At 35.0% G+C, this 17,458-nt stretch overlaps 1 pseudogene; it reads left to right on the top strand.

Moving 5' to 3' along the window:
* The first annotated feature begins 1,577 nt into the window (after positions 1–1,577).
* On the top strand, positions 1,578–15,073 carry LOC133857496 (receptor-like protein kinase 5; annotated as a pseudogene).
* Positions 15,074–17,458: the final 2,385 nt, after the last annotated feature.

Here is a 17,458-nt window from a genome sequence, read left to right as displayed (position 1 = left end):
ATATTCAACACAAAACAACGCCATTAACATTAAGTTATGAATAAGTTATATTTATGTTTTTTTAATGTTTGCTGACTTGATTGTTATGCTCATTGAATCATAGGATAAAAAACATAAGGGTGTTTCTTGTGAGCATTGATTACTATGAATATTTTGAGGTTATATCCACCATGTTAGCATAATATAAATCAAATGCTAATTTTAATAAGCAGCGGAATAATTATAAATACCTCTAGCCACTGCTTTGTTCAAATGAAACAAATAAATTTTTCTGCAACAACATGGATTTTGAAAAACATAAAATTAGAGAGAAGATCTTCTGACCTATGCCTACATGTGCTAATAAATGGATACACATGACTCTTTATATAGGTAAGCCAGGGTCCCCTCATATTCATTATTTAGTTGATTTTCTTTCTTCCATCAATGAATTAAATCAGAAACATAAATATAAAATCGTTATTATCATTAACCATAATGTGGAATATAAAAAATGTTTAAATCATATTGAATACAATTATTATTATAATTACTGTTACAGTAATTATTTAGCCGTTACCGATACAACTATTAAATGTGGCATAGGGACACATATGTAATTTCTTACATTCTCTCACTTAGCTCTTATGACACATATAATTCCGTATAATGTTCGATTCTTCAATATGACCATTACTTTATTTATTCCAACTATTCATGAAATACTCTCACTCACTCAAGGAATACTACACATGAATCATGGTGATAAAACTTTATATAATAAGTTGTCATTTCCATGCATTACATACATATATCATATTCCCAAAATGAGCATTATATGAGCAATTAAACTTTATGAATAAACTTCCTATAAGTTATTCTGGTTCAACGTTAAATTTATCCCCATGATAAGGTAACAAATGTGCACAAAACTTTATTAACAATAACTTCATGTCTATAGACCAAATAGAGAGAGACAAAGCAAAATTGAATTAATGAATTTCATATACTCCGTATGACTTTATACTTTCTTTACCGGTAAAGTTTTAGTCATTGGTTCCGCAATCATTAATTCAGTGCTTATATGCTTAATAGACATTTTATGTTTCTTTAATGTTCTCTCGTACTGAGATACTTGATGTTGATATATTTATTTCTGCTTCTACTTATAAAAGAATATTATAGTTGAATTATCGCAGAATATCTTTATGATCTAACTATAAATCGACAATCTTGAGACTTTTAACAAAATGTCTCATCCATCATGCTTGTGTAGTAAATTCATAGCATGCAAGAATTTTAACTTTCTTGGTAGACGTAGCAATTAAAGTTTGCTTACTGTATCTTTAGGATATATCCCTCAATAAGAAAATATATACTATAAAGTAGACTTTCTACTATCTATACAGTCAGCAAAATTCAAAATCTGAATAACCAATCACCACCAAATGGTAAGTGTATCTTTAGGTTAAGTTGTACTTCTTAGTTCCTTGCGTATACCACAAGACTTTATTTGCAGCACTTTATTGACCCAATAATCTTACTGTTAGTCCAATGGTTAAGTCTAGTGCAAGTCTATGTTTGCATTAGGTTGCATAATGCGGATGCTTACAAAAGACCTTTCATCTGCCATTGTTCCAATACATTTTGGGACAATAATCTGTATTGAATATGCTCATTTTTGTTGCTACTGAAGGTGCAAAATCCTTCATTCTAAAATTTTCCAAAACTTTTTCAATGTAGACCTTCCGAGACAATTATGTTAATGTTCTTTATGTCTCAGTGAATCTCTATATCAAAACACATAAGAGGTTTCACCAAAATCCTTCATTTCAAAGTTTTGTGAAATGAACTTCATGTAGCAAACCTAAATCACCACTTACAAAAATAATATCTACATATGGGTCTAGAAAGATTACTTTACTCCTACTGACCTTAAGTTATATATACTAATTAACAAGTTTTTCAATAAACAATGAAGCAATAACCTTGTAAAAAGCATATCACCGATGAGAGATCTGTCACAGCCCACATAAATAGAATTATTTAATTTTGAAGCATTCTGATTGTTATTTATAAAACCTTTTGGTTGTTTCATATAAACCTCTTACTTAAGATCCATATTCAGGAAAGTTGCTCTCACATCCATTTGATGTAGCTCTAGGTCAAAATGAGCTACTAATGTTATGATTATCTTAATGAACCATTCTTCGACACTGGAAAGAGTGTTTCATGATAATCAATGCATTATTTATGAGTAAAACCATTGGCTACGAGTCTAGCTTGACTTTTTAGCCATGAATTTATCCCTTACATCATGGCATTGAACCACAGTGTGGAGTTATCTCTACTCATGACTTGTGAAAACAATTTGGATCATCCTTAGGTCTGACATCAAAATTAGACTCTTGAGGTATACAACATAATCACTATAAATTGTTGATCTTCTTATTCTATAGGATTTTCTTAATTCTACTTCCTCTGCATTTTGCAAAGTCTAAGTAGATTCAAACTGAACCTGTTTTTCGTGAGTTGATAATTCTAAAACTGATTGTAGCTTAGGATAATCAATTTGATTTTCCATTAGTACAATCAAAAATCCTTCATATAAAGAACCTTTAGTCAACTCTCGTGTTTCCTTAAGTAAAACCTTTGAGGATAAACACTTCCACTAGATTCAACATCCTCTAGAAATTTTACAATCAACAACTCTAGAATTATATGAAAGGGTAATAAAACATAAAAACCCTTATAGTTTACTGTATAGCCTATAAAAGATCCGATGGTTGTCCTTGAGTTTAATTTCCTTAGGAGAGGATTGTAAATCCCCTCTTTAGTAAGGCAACCCTAATGTGTAAATAATTTAAACTTGGCTTTCATCTATTTCATACTTTAAAAGATGTCTTAAGAACAACTTTAAATGGAATCATGTTTAACATATACACAACGGTCTTCAGGGATTTACTCTATAAGTGTAATAGAAGATTAGTATTACTAATCAATTCCCCTTTTGTGTGTACTTACCATAATACTCTTTGCCTATATCAGATCTTATGATCTTCATGTTGTTTCTCTTCTTCTACCTTCTAAGTATTGAAAACATTCAATACCTCAGCCTTATTATTTTAGAAGATAGAGATACATAAATCTTATATGGTCATCACTAAAAGAGATAAAAAAAAAATATATATCTGACCATTTAGGTAGTGAGTATGAAAAGGTCAACACCTATTAATGTGCATCATCTCAAGAATTTCAAAAGGCTCTCTTTAGCATCTTTAGTGGTCTTGTTGGTATGCTTTCCCTTATGCAGTCCACACAAATACCAAAGTCAATAAATTATTATTTATTAACTTTTATTTTCTTTATGGAGATATATTTAAATCTCCAATGACATAATAAGAGCATTTTACATTCACACGACTCCACTTTACGTCAACATCAATATATAGAAATAAACAATAAATTTGCTTCAAAGTTGTGATATAGAATAATTTTAATAAACCATCAACTAATATTCCACCCTAAATAAAAATTTCATGTTAAAAATTGAAATTTTATTTAACAAGCTAAAATATAAATTAAATTTTTCTTGAAAATTATAGAATATTTAAAACATTATTGAGGTCTAAAAAGAACTGAATTTTAAAATTAATCTATAAATCCCAATAACCTTCAATTGTAAACACGTGTTATTTATTTTAAGAAAACTTTGCATTGTATTGACAATGTGGATTGTTAATCAGAATCAATCCACAACATATTTAAAGGAGTCAATAAAGGAGATTCACTACACACTAGATATATAAGATTTTCTTCATTTCAAGTCATTTATCTTACTTCATGCAATTTTTCTTTATATGCCCTTATGTTTTCTTTATTGCAGGAGAAATAGGTATCTTGACTGCCAAAACACTTTATTTGCACCTTATTCTCATGCTTTAAATGTTGGGCACGATTACCTTTATTGGTCTTTACCTTAACATGAGTAACTATGTAAAGACTTTCTGGATTCTTTCATCTTCTTGAACACACATGGTTAGAAATTCCTTTAATTAACCAATTATCCTTATGTGTGCCACAAGATAAAATACCATAATCAGAAGAAAGAATTCAAAATGAAATATATACCAAGAATGACTTAAATAATTTCAACATTTAGGAACTTAAGCTAACGTATCATATCCTTCATTCCCATAATGCGATTAAAAATATTTTTGAGACTGTAAAAGCCTTTTTCTAGTCAGAAAAATTACTAGCATAAAATATTGTAACATACAACTACTAAAAGTAGAGTGATAGGAATAGTTGTAATAACCAAGAAAATAAACAAAAGAATAATTTAATACTATGAAATAACTTTATTTTAAATTAGTCATTGCCAATTTAATAGTAAATAGTAAATTTCAACATACCTGTGGGCAAATGTTGCATCATGCATGAAATTTACCCTTTATTAATAAGACTAATAAATTTAAACATTAATAAATAAATTCTCCGTACCTATGGGCCTAAGATAAACTTTACTTTTAATCCTAAATTTGTTATCTTATTCTAATTAAGTCATAAAAATAAAAACGTCACTTTGGGGATAAGCAATTAAATTTATGAGTAATTACAACATGATGTTAATTTTTCTATATGAAGTTCAAATGTGTACGACTTTTATGTAAATATTATAAAATTAGGATGTTGTGGCTCTCCAAAAATCATAATAATTACGCTGCAATTCATGAACATCTAATAAAATTCTTTACGATGTTCATACGTGTAATCTTGATGTAATTATCAATAAAAATGGGATGCTGTAGCTCTCTCAAAATTATTATGATAATTACGTGTGTGTAATCTTGATGCAATTATCATTCAAAATTGGGATGCTTTGGCTCTTCCAAAATTATCATAATTATTGCGACTTCATTAACATCTAACAATTTTATAGATGCCCATAAATGGTCCCAAGAATATAACAAACCAATACTAAATGGGGTAAACATCATTCTCCAAGGTGGAACTAGGTGAGTTTTCAAGAAAGTGAGGGAGGTTACAAGGACACACTTAAATCCCAAGACTTTACTAGCCAGAACTTTTATAGACATTGCATTATTGGATATTATTGTAAACACACCATTAAATATAATGATTATTCTTAGGTTTAAGCATCAAGCAATTTATATTTAAAATAATATAAATTAAACAATTAAATATATTCCTTGGCTCATGAATTAAGGAAACATTAATTTTAGGGAAAATTGCACCGTTGGTTCCTGTGGTATGCCATAACTATTTTTTACTCCCTATGGTTGAAAAAATTACTGAGAGGTCCTTGTGGTATGTCATAATTACATTTTGCTCCCTCGGTCAATTTTTCGTCAACCCCTTCGACGGAATCTGTTAGCCTTACACATCAGACCTAGTAAAAAATTGACACGTGTATATTTGTTTTCAAATTATTTTTTGGTCATTTTTTGGTTTTTCCACGTCATCTGGGTTGGGCACGTCGACTGACCAGAGTTAAGTAAATTTTAGGGCTGACTTATTTTACCCCAACAGTAAAAACCCTCCAGTTACTCCCCCACAATCCATTATCGCACAGTTTGTTCCCCGAAAGCCATAGTCGTCTTCTTCGCCAGTTCACGGTCTTCTTCGCCGATCACGCTGTCACTCGTATCTTCGCCGGTCACGCTACTCAGCCCATCATCTGCTTCGCCGGTCACGCTGCTCAGCCCATCGTCTGCTTCGCCGGCCACGAGTCACGCCGGTCGTCGACGGTATTGTCGTTGTTCGTCATTCTTTTTCATTCTTCTTTGCCGGTTTGCCGGTCACCACCATTTAGGGGTTTTTGTTCCACTATTTTTAGTATGTAGATTTTTTTTGTTGAGAACCCCCTTTAGTATGTAGAACAGATTTTTGTTTAGGGTTTACTCTGTTCTCTTGAAATGTCGGAATTGGTTCTGTATCCTTTAATTGTTTCAGAATTGGAGATAGATGGGTTGAAGATAGATGAGTTTGATCGGTCACTGATGGGATTAAATAGAGGTTGGAGACAGTGGGTTCCAAAAAGTTTGGCTTTTGGGCCTTATTTTATCTTTATGTGCTATTTGTGGGGCTTGTTTTCCCCCTTTATTTGTCTGCATCTGTAATGATAGCGATGTTCCACTCTTTTTATATCTCTTGAGTGTGGTGCATGTGAACTTGGGTGCTAAAGTTACTGAACTATGCTAAAATATTAACTATGCACATGTGTGTTCCATGTGTTAAAGCATTAACTATACTTTGTGTGTTCCATAGTATATATAGAGACTCAATCATTAGGGAAGAGGAGACCCAGGGCGGACGGCTATGATTTGGTCTTTGTAGAATTTTTTATTTTATTTTAATTCAAGGGCATTATTTTCACACATTTTATAAAGGGTATAATGGACATTTCATGTGTTTGCAATGCAAGTTAACAAAAAATTATAATGGCAGCACTAAGGGGGCTAATAATTTGAGAAATTAATTACAACTTTTTAAAATTTGAGGATAACATTGAAATTAAAGTGTAAGTTCATGAATAAAAGTATATAGTTTTCCCTCGGTTACACGCACGTTTAGCCTGGCTCTTTTGTTGTTGAGCAAACTATCTGTGTGGCACCACACAAGGGTGGCCTTGGGCAAGTGAAATTTCATTAATAAAATAAAGGAACATCCCAACAAAAACCTATGTATAAATATTTCAGTGCAAAATAAAACCTAACATTTGAGAAAAGGCCAAAAATGACCCGGCCCAATAATTTTTTGGCACACAATCTAAGAAAGGAGTAGTTGAAAATGATAATTTTTTAGACAATTCAATAGATGAGTTGTTTAGAAAATCGCATGTTTAATGTAACTGCAAAAAAACTTGAAAGCCATTAAATAAAGGATTTAACGAATGGAAAAATTAATTTTCGCATTCACATTATACCACCAAAAATAAGACTCAAATCTAGCTAGTCACTTGTAATATAACATTATAGTCCATATTTTAGTAACTAATATAATAATTAAGAGTCACGTTGACTTGACTATTACTTCAATTTATAAATGGCTCCTTTGGGCAATGTTGAGATCAGAGTTAAAACAAGAACTAAAGCTCAACCCCCAAATGACGAAAACAACCCTAAAATGCATCCAATTTTCTTTCTACACCATCCTCCTCCACCTCCTATTCTTGAGCCACACAAACTCTCAGCTCAATGATCAAGAGCAAGCAGTCCTACTGAAACTGAAGCAACATTGGAAAAACCCAGAGTCTCTCAGCCGATGGAGTACCTCATCAAACTCCTCCCATTGTATCTGGCCAGAGATCACCTGCAATACCGATGGCTCATCAGTCATCGGACTATCCCTCCAAAACATGAGTATCAACGGAACAGTCCCACCCTTCATCTGTGACCTCAACAACCTCGCAACCCTTAACCTTTCATACAACTATATGACCTCAAATGAGTTCCCACGACCTCTCTACAACTGCTCCAATCTCCAATACCTCGACCTCTCGCAGAACTACTTCGCCGGCACGGTCCTTGATGACATTCACCGCATGGCTCAGCTTCGCTTGCTCAACCTTGGAGCCAACAGCTTCTCCGGAAACATCCCAGCATCCATCGGGAAACTAACAGAGTTGAGATCACTTCAACTCTTCCAGGTTCCATTTAAAGGTTCTTTCCCGCCAGAAATTGGCAACTTGTCCAATCTCGAACGACTAGAATTAGCCTACATGACGAGGATCACAACAACGTTGCTTTCGGAGTTCACAAGACTGAAGAAACTGAAGTATCTTTGGGTGGAAGGCTCCAATTTGGTAGGAGAAATCCCAGACACGATTGGAGAAATGGCGGCACTGGAGCATTTGGATTTGTCGAGGAACAATCTGAGCGGGAAAATCCCGAGTGGTTTGTTTATTCCGAAGAATTTGAGTATAGTATATCTTTACAAAAACAAATTGTCTGGGGAGATTCCTCAGGTGGTTGAGCCTTCAAACATAGAAGTTATTGATCTCTCCGAGAATTACTTGATCGGGACAATACCCGATGATTTCGGAAGACTCACCAAATTGTTGGGTTTGAGTTTATTTAAAAATCGATTATCTGAAAAAATTTCAGATAGCATAGGTCGTCTTCCAGGACTGATAAATCTTAAACTGTTCAACAATAATTTATCAGGTACTCTACCTCCGGACCTGGGGCGGTACTCTATGCTTGAAGTTTTTCAGGTGGCCTCCAATTATAGGCTTACTGGCCAGCTACCACAACACTTGGGTGATAATGGAAGGTTGGTACGAGTGGTAGCTTCTGACAACAACCTCAGTGGTCAACTGCCCAAGTCGCTTGGAAATTGCAATAATTTGATATTTCTTGATGTTCAGAATAATAGGTTTTTCGGGAATATTCCTAATGGCCTATGGACATTATTGAATATTGGCAGCTTGCTGTTAAGCAACAATTTGTTTACAGGTGAGCTTCCTGAGAGATTGTCACGCAATCTTTCTTGATTAGAAATCAGTCACAATAGGTTTTCAGGTAAAATTCTGGCGGGAGTGTCTTTCTGGAGGAATTTGGTGTTTCTGGACGCTAGTAATAATCTCTTAAATGGTTCAATTCCTTGAGAACTAACCGCTCTTCCACGTTTAACAACTCTTTTGCTTGATCACAATCGACTCTCAGGCTCCCTTCCATCAGATTTTTTATCATGGAAATTGCTAAATATGCTAAACCTTAGCCGAAATGCAATCTCTGGACAAATTCCAGAGGCATTTGGTTCTTTACCAGGACTTACTGTCTTGGACCTCTCAGAAAACCAATTGTTTGGTGAAATTCCAAGAGAACTTGGCCTCCTGAAGCTCACTTCAGTCAATCTCTCTTCGAATCATTTGACTGGGAGGATACCAAGTGAATTTGAAAATGATGCATATGCTAGCAGCTTCTTGAACAATCCTCGTCTCTGTGCTAATAGGCCGTCACTTAACATTGCCAAATGCAATTCCAAACCCCAAAATTTTAGCAAAATTTCATCCAAATTACTTGCTTGGATTATTGTTTTACCAGCAGCTTTACTAGGTTTGGTAGCTTCATTCCTTGTGATTAGGATATATCGAAAGAGAGAGCAGGTATTGGATTTGACGTGGGAGCTCACCTCATTCCAGAGGCTGAATTTCACAGAATCTGACATTTTGTCTAGACTGATAGATAATAATGTGATTGGTAGCGGTGGATCGGGAAAGGTATATTGTGTTGCTATTAATCCATCTGGTGAAATTGTCGCTGTGAAGAAGATATGGAATAAGAAAAAGCTAGAACAGAAGCTTGAAAAAGAATTTCTGGCAGAAGTCAAAATACTGAGTTCAATTCGACATTCCAACATAGTGAAGCTGCTTTGTTGTATCTCTAGTGATAATTCAAAACTCCTTGTCTACGAGTATTTGGAAAATCGTAGCTTAGATCTATGGCTGCATAGGAAGAGTAGTAGAGCATCAACTATCTCAGGTTCAGTCCAGCATGTCGTCCTAGATTGGCCTAAGAGGTTTCAGATAGCAGTTGGGGCTGCCCGGGGGCTCTCCTATATGCACCATGACTGCTCACCACCCATTGTTCATCGAGATGTGAAGTCAAGCAACATCCTTTTAGATTATGAGTTTAATGCAAAAATCGCAGATTTTGGTCTAGCCAAGATGTTGATCAAGCATGGAGAATCTGCTACAATGTCAGCTGTAGCTGGCTCTTTCGGCTATATAGCTCCAGGTGCGTGACATGAAATTTCTAAGATTCACTTTGATCATGAATTCATGATGTTCGAAATTCGCGCGTCTTCTTCTTTTCCCTCAGTAGGAATTTCAGTTTTAGTTTTTGTTGTTAACTTGAACTGCAGAGTATGCTCAGACGACACGAGTCAGTGAGAAGATTGACGTTTACAGCTTTGGGGTTATCCTTCTGGAGCTTGCAACTGGAAGAAAAGCTACTGATGGTGATGAGCACACATCCCTTGCTGAATGGGCATTATTGATGTATATAGCACGTGTTTTTGTTTTTGCTTAATTCTTATCTGTATTTCTGTTATACAGCTGTCAGTTAATTAGAATATAGTTAGGCACGTGTATTTCTTGTTTTGTATATAAACCTTCTGATTGTACTCATATCATTATTCAATATACAGAAAATTAGTTTTCTTCTATTCATTCAATCCTCTCATTTGATATGGTATCAAAGCACTTCACTTTTTTGTGAAAGTTCTTCTAAACTTCATCAATGGCTGTTTCATCCTCTTCTTCTTCTCAATTTCCTGTCGATAATTCTGCAAGTCCATTTTTTCTGCACAATGGCGACAATCCAGGTACTGTGCTGGTTTCTCAGCCTTTAACTGGAGAGAATTACAATACATGGAGTCGTTCCATGATCGTATCCCTAACCGCGAAGAACAAGCTTGGGTTTATCGATGGTTCTCTGCCAAAGCCGTCCCCTGACGATGAATCTCTGTATCATTCTTGGACTAGATGCAACAACATGATTATTGCATGGATTCTCAATTCTGTGTCAAAGGAAATCGCTTCTAGCATCATTTACATCACTACCTGTGAGGAAATGTGGCAAGATTTGAAGGACCGATTCTCTCAAGGTAATGGTCCACAAATTTTTCAACTTCAGAAAATTCTCACCACTCTCTCCCAAGAAAACTCATCCGTGAGTCAGTATTTCACCCGAATCAAGAGTATTTGGGATGAGCTCAACAACTATGATCCAATGCCTTCTTGTACGTGTGAAGGTATGCGTTCTATACATGAAAAGAATAACAGAGATCGTGTATTTCAATTCTTGATGGGCCTTGATGACTCTTACTCTCATATCCGAGGCCAAATTCTTCTCAATGATCCTCTTCCCCCGATCAATAAAGTTTTCTCTTTGATCGTACAAGAGGAACGTCAAAAGGAAATCTCAGCTAGCCCTTTGATTCATGAGACTGCTGCTCTTATGACAAAGGCCGATGCTGCACCTCAGAAGAAGTTTATCAAGTTCAACAATCGTAAAGAAAAGCCAACTTGTTCCCATTGTGGTATCAACGGCCATACGGTTGATAAATGTTACAGGGTTCACGGATTCCCCCCTGGTTTCAAATTCACCAAGAACAAGTTTTCACCTCACTCTGCTAATCAGGTTCAAGAGTTGGATTCATCTGAATGTCCACCTCCAAAGCTTCCTATTAGCCTTGAACAATGTCAGCAGTTGTTGGCTTTTATTCAGCATCAGTCTGTTGCTCAACCTGCTGGTCCAAGTGGTGTTCCCATTGCTTCTGCTCATTCGGCTGCTAATCCGAATACTCAGATAACAGGTCCATTCACATCTGGTATTTTCACTCTCAACCCAATACATTCTGTTTTTTCTTCCACCATTTCACATCATTCTTCGAAACATCCTTTACAAAAGACTCCCTGGATTGTTGATACAGGAGCTACAGATCACATGATCTGTTCTCCTTCCTTTTTCACCAAAATTACTAGTGTTGTCTCCACATGTGTTCAATTACCTAATGGTGCTTTTGCTTCTGTTACTCATATAGGCATTGTACAACTTTCTGAAACCCTCATTCTTACTAATGTTTTGTGTGTGCCTTCTTTCACTTTTAATTTACTTTCTGCAAGCAAACTCACTAAACAAATATGTTGTTGCTTCATTTTTCTCTATGGTTTTTGCTTTATACAGAGTTTGAGCCCTTGGAAAACGATTGGGGTGGGTAAGGAGCATCATGGATTATACTACTTGCTGCCTTCATCTAAGCTGGATTCTGTAAACAATTCTCAGTTGCTTCCACTTCAATCTCGGATTTTCTCTACTTCAATAAAGACTCCTTCACATGCTGATATTTGGCATTATCGTTTAGGCCACCCTTCTTCTTCTAGAATAAATTTGTTGCATCAACTTGAACCTTCTATTTCTTGTGATTCAGACAATGTTTGTACAGTTTGTCCACTTGCCAAGCAACATAAGTTGCCCTTTTCAAGTAGCACTTCTGTTTCTCATTCCCCATTTGATTTGATACATTGTGATATTTGGGGACCTTTCTCCACTAAATCAATAAATGGTGCTATTTTCTTTCTCACTATTGTTGATGATTTTAGTCGTTTTACTTGGGTACATGTTCTGAAACACAAGTCACAAACTCGCTCTGTTCTTCAAGCTTTCTTTCAATTAGTTTTCACTCAATTTCAGCTCAAAATAAAGTGTTTACGATCTGACAATGGTGCTGAATTCCAAATGTCAGATTTTTTTGCTCACCAAGGAACTATACACCAATTAAGTTGTGTTGAAACCCCTCAACAAAATTCTGTTGTTGAGAGGAAACATCAACACCTCTTAAATGTGGCTAGGTCCTTGCGTTTTCAAGCTCACTTGCCTTTGGAATTTTGGGCTGATTGTGTCCTTACTGCTACTCACCTCATTAACCGAATTCCAACTCCTAATCTCTCTAATAAATCACCCCATGAGCTATTGTTTTCCACACCTCCTTCTTATTCCCATCTTAAGGTTTTTGGTTGCTTAGCTTATGCATCTACTTTGCTTCGAAATCGAACTAAGTTTGATGCTCGTGCCATTCCTTGTATCTTTATTGGCTAACCTTATGCCACTAAAGGTTACAAGCTTTACAATCTTCAAACCAAATCTGTTTTTGTTTCTAGAAATGTTATCTTTCATGAAAACATTTTTCCTTTTGCTTCTCCTTCACTCTTGCTTTCCCTTGCTCATGATCCTGTTTCTGTGTCCTTTCCTATTCCTTTTGATGATCCTTCATTTGGTGTTTCCTCTAATCTCTCCTCTGATCTTCATGTTTTTCCTCCTACTTCTCCTCCAATTGTTTCTGATTCTGTTTCTCCTATAGCAGATTCTATTCCTATAATTTCTGATTTACCTCCCACAGATTCCACTGCCAATTTTCGCAAATCAACCAGAATTCGTAATCCTCCAACTTACCTGCAGCAGTATCATTGTCACATGGCTTCTACATTACCCCCTTCGGTTTCTAAGGATTCAGATTCAACTTCTGCAGTCTCTTCAGGTATTCTTTTTCCTCTGTCTTCTTCCATTTCTTATGATCATATTTCTCCTTCCTACAAACATTTTTGTCTCTCTATTTCCTCTACTGTTGAGCCTTAATTCTATCATCAAGCAGTCAAGCATCCACATTGGCGTGATGCTATGAGCAAAGAGATTGCAGCTCTTGAGGAAAACAACACTTGGGTTGTCACAGATTTACCTCCAAACAAGCATCCAATTGGATGTAAATGGGTCTATAAAATCAAATATCGGGCTGATGGTAGTATAGAAAGATACAAAGCCCGTCTCGTTGCCAAAGGGTACACTCAAAGTGAAGGATTGGATTATCATGAAACATTTTCTCCTGTCGCAAAAATGACTACTGTTCGGACCTTTCTTGCTATTGCAGCTGCTAAGCATTGGGTTTTACATCAACTTGATGTAAACAATGCTTTTCTTCATGGTGATTTAGATGAAGAAGTTTACATGGTTTTACCTCCCGGTTTTAAGGGTAAGGGGGAGTCTAAAGTTTGCAAGTTAACCAAATCTCTATATGGATTGAAACAAGCATCTCGGCAATGGTTTTATAAGCTTTCTACTGCATTGCTTGATCTTGGTTTCTCTCAATCAAAAGCGGATTACTCTTTGTTTACTAAAGCTCAAGGTTCTCTCTTCATTGGTTTATTGGTGTATGTTGATGATATTGCTATTACTAGCAATGATGTTGCCGCAGTTAATTCTCTCATTGCAGACTTGAATGCTAAGTTTTGTCTCAAGGACCTTGGTTCACTTAAATATTTTTTGGGTCTTGAGATTGCTCGTTCCTCCATGGGTATTTCTGTTTCACAGAGAAAGTATGCATTAGAGATCCTCCAAGATTCTGGTTTGTTAGCTTCTAAACCAGTTTCTTTTCCCATGGAACAGAATTTGAAGCTTTCTAGAGATGCTGGTACTCTTTTGCCTGATCCTACTTCTTATAGAAGGCTTATTGGTCGCCTCCTTTACTTGACCCTCACTCGGCCAGATTTGACTTATTCTGTCCAGACCTTAAGCCAGTTCATGGACAAGCCTAGACAGCCTCACCTTGATGCTGCCTACAGGGTTCTTCGATATGTGAAGCATGCTCCTGGTCAAGGTTTATTTTTTTCTGCTCAATCTGATTTAAAGCTTAAGGCCTTTTGTGATGCCGACTGGGCAGGGTGCTATGATACTCGTCGGTCCATCACTGGATTTTGTGTGTTTCTTGGCACTTCCTTAATCTCTTGGAAGTCCAAGAAACAACAAACGGTCTCTAGATCATCTGCAGAATCCGAGTACCGTTCCATGTCTTCTACTGGTTGTGAGCTCCTGTGGTTATTCAATTTACTTCATGATTTTCAGATTGAGCATCCTCATCCAGCTACTTTGTTTTGTGACAGTCAAGCTGCTTTACACATTGCAGCAAATCCAGTTTTCCACGAGCGTACCAAGCACAATGATATCGATTGCCATTTTATTCGTGAGAAAATTCAGCTTGGTCTCATCAAAACGCTCCATGTTTCCTCTCAAAATCAGCTAGCAGATGTCTTTACTAAAGCTCTTGGGAACTCTCTTTTTCATAAGCTTTTGTCCAAGATGTCTGTTCATGATATTCACAGTCCATCTTGAGGGGGAGTATTGATGTATATAGCACGTGTTTTTGTTTTTGCTTAATTCTTATCTGTATTTCTGTTATACAGCTGTCAGTTAATTAGAATATAGTTAGGCACGTGTATTTCTTGTTTTGTATATAAACCTTCTGATTGTACTCAGATCATTATTCAATATACAGAAAATTAGTTTTCTTCTATTCATTCAATCCTCTCATTTGATAGGCATGGCGGCACTTTCAACAAGGGGGCCCTGTAGTTGATGCCTTGGATGAGGAGGTGAAGGAACCCCGTTACTTGGATGAAATGTGCTTTGTTTTCAAACTTGGAATCATTTGTACAGATACTCTGCCTTCTACCAGGCCCTCCATGAAAGAGGTTTTGAATATTTTGAAGAATACTGAAATTTATCTTCCTTAAAAAATTTCATGTATGTAGTCAAATTTTTATACTAATTTATTTTTAAGTTTATTATTAAATAATAAAAAATGTCCATGTAAGTTTTTATATTTAAATTTAAATTATTTGTTTATGATATATATGTATTGTTAAATATTTTGGTTATATGAAATATATAATTATAGTTATTGGAGGAGAATAACAAATATTTCATTGAGTTCCAATCAAATTTTGAATGAACATGTGTCACGGTAGATTTAACAAATATGTAACATGAAAACCCGTTGAGGACAACGAGATAAATTAACGTTAGGCATGACAAAATAAATTGCAAGTTACATTTAAATGTTTTAAACTATAATTAAAATTTGTTGAATTGTTTATTTATTTTGTTAGTTATACTTTAATTAATTTTCGTTCAATTTTTTTTTATTTTAAATCTTGCCACTTGTAAATCAAAATTCTGACTCCACCACCGCCGCGTGTATATACAGATATCGATGCAGCATTAGTTTATGGACTTTTACAAATTCCTAAGGTGTAGGAAGGCTTTGGCAAAGTTTGATCCATTATCTTTGCAAATGGACCCAATAAGAAAGGCTTAAAGCAAAGCTTCATCCCTTGTCATCAGAACTTACAGAAAGAGAGAGCATGTATTGAATTTGACGTAGAGAAATGATTTTTGCACATTATTTGTACATCTTTTGTACATCACTTTTTTAAATTAACTATTGAATTTGTAGCACCCGTAAAGATTCACATGTTGGTCTTATAGATCTAATGGTTGATTTAAAAAAGTAGTGTACAAAAGATGTACAAGTAATGTGCATGTAACACATCTCGGTATATCATGTTGCTATTAGTCCTTCCCGCGAAATTGTTGCTGTGAAGAGGTGGGATTTGGAATAAGTGAATTACCAAATATTTATAATACTTGTGAAATGAAACAGAAAGGTTATAAGAAAAAATGGTTTTTACATGACCCAAAACGTTGAGGAAGGGGTTAAACACTCAACAACGACCGGGGAACAAAAAAAAAAAAAAAAAAAAAAAGAAAAAATCAAAAAAAAAGAAGAAGATATGCTACTATTTATAAAAGTTGATCGAGCTCCTCAAATTAGTAGAAGGACTTCTCCATTAGCTATTGGTATCAACATTAACCGAAAATGGCACACATAAGCTAAACGTGCATATTTTTGTAACACTCCGTTTAGACACGTACCAAATATTTAAAAATACGTATAAAGATAGTGTACAAACTCCGAGATCTTCAGATATTTTAAAATAATTTACATATAAAAAAAATAAAAAGTTAATCCTCAACAAAATATTTAAAATATCCATGCATAACCAATGCTTCATGATAAATTGTTTTCAAAAGTGTATTAACAAAATAAATATTCAAAATGAATTTCAAATCTCTAACTATTGATCTCAAGTTGAACGATCAATGTACAGCTGTCATTGATCAATCAACCCCACTTCGAACATTCGATGCATAACTGCCATCGATCATTGGATCCTTGAGCTTGAATGACAGTCTAGAAGCAATTAAAATTCACCACCTCAGCCCTTTTATGCGTGCATGGGAGGCCTATCTAAGCATTCTTACATCCGATAACCCCAATTTTGTCACCCCCTTAGCTCAAGAGAGGTAACCTCCTACCACAATTTTATTCTATATGTTGTTATAAGCATGCTTTTCTTATAGTTAGCTATTGTGTAATTAGTTGTATGTTTGTAATTTTACATATGAGTTTGTGATTTTAAGTTTAATTTCTAAGGTAAATATTGTAAGGTTGATGTTGGTAACAACTACGTAGATTAGGTTTCAATAAGCATATATATGACATTTTGTTACTCTAGCTTGCATGATTTGCTTACTATATATATTGAGATGTTAGAAACCACCATCTTGCCCATTTTCTGTACATTTCCATACAGTGGATGAGCAAATCCAATGATAAATTTGTAAAATTGATGATTCATAGAAGTGTACGAGCGATTGTAATTGTGGTTATTACCTATTTATAACCGTTTCTCTTGTACATTGGATTAATTAGCTAGCCTGATGGTTTCCACCAAATACATTGGATTAACTCTCTACTAATTTTATACGAAAAAAGAATTTATTTATTCTTTTCTTTTTTCTATTAGTTATATACATTCGAGGAAAAAAAAAATTGACATTGGTATGTTGGGCAACTCATCTTCTTAAAAGCTTAAGTTAATAAATTTAATTATTTAAATAAAAAAAATACCTTTTTACTTTTTTGAAGTATGACTACTTTTGCATTTCAACCTCTAAAATTTAAAAAATGACATTCGACCCCCAAAAACTACCAAATAGTGACAAGTTAGCTCTTCCGTTAAGCTTTTTCGTCTTTATAAAAGGAATATCAGTCA

The sequence above is a fragment of the Alnus glutinosa genome, chromosome 14, assembly GCF_958979055.1.
Source record: "Alnus glutinosa chromosome 14, dhAlnGlut1.1, whole genome shotgun sequence".
Taxonomy (NCBI): Eukaryota; Viridiplantae; Streptophyta; class Magnoliopsida; order Fagales; family Betulaceae; genus Alnus; species Alnus glutinosa.
The sequence above is the reverse complement of the archived record's forward strand: the minus strand, read 5'-3'. Positions and strand labels throughout refer to the sequence as shown.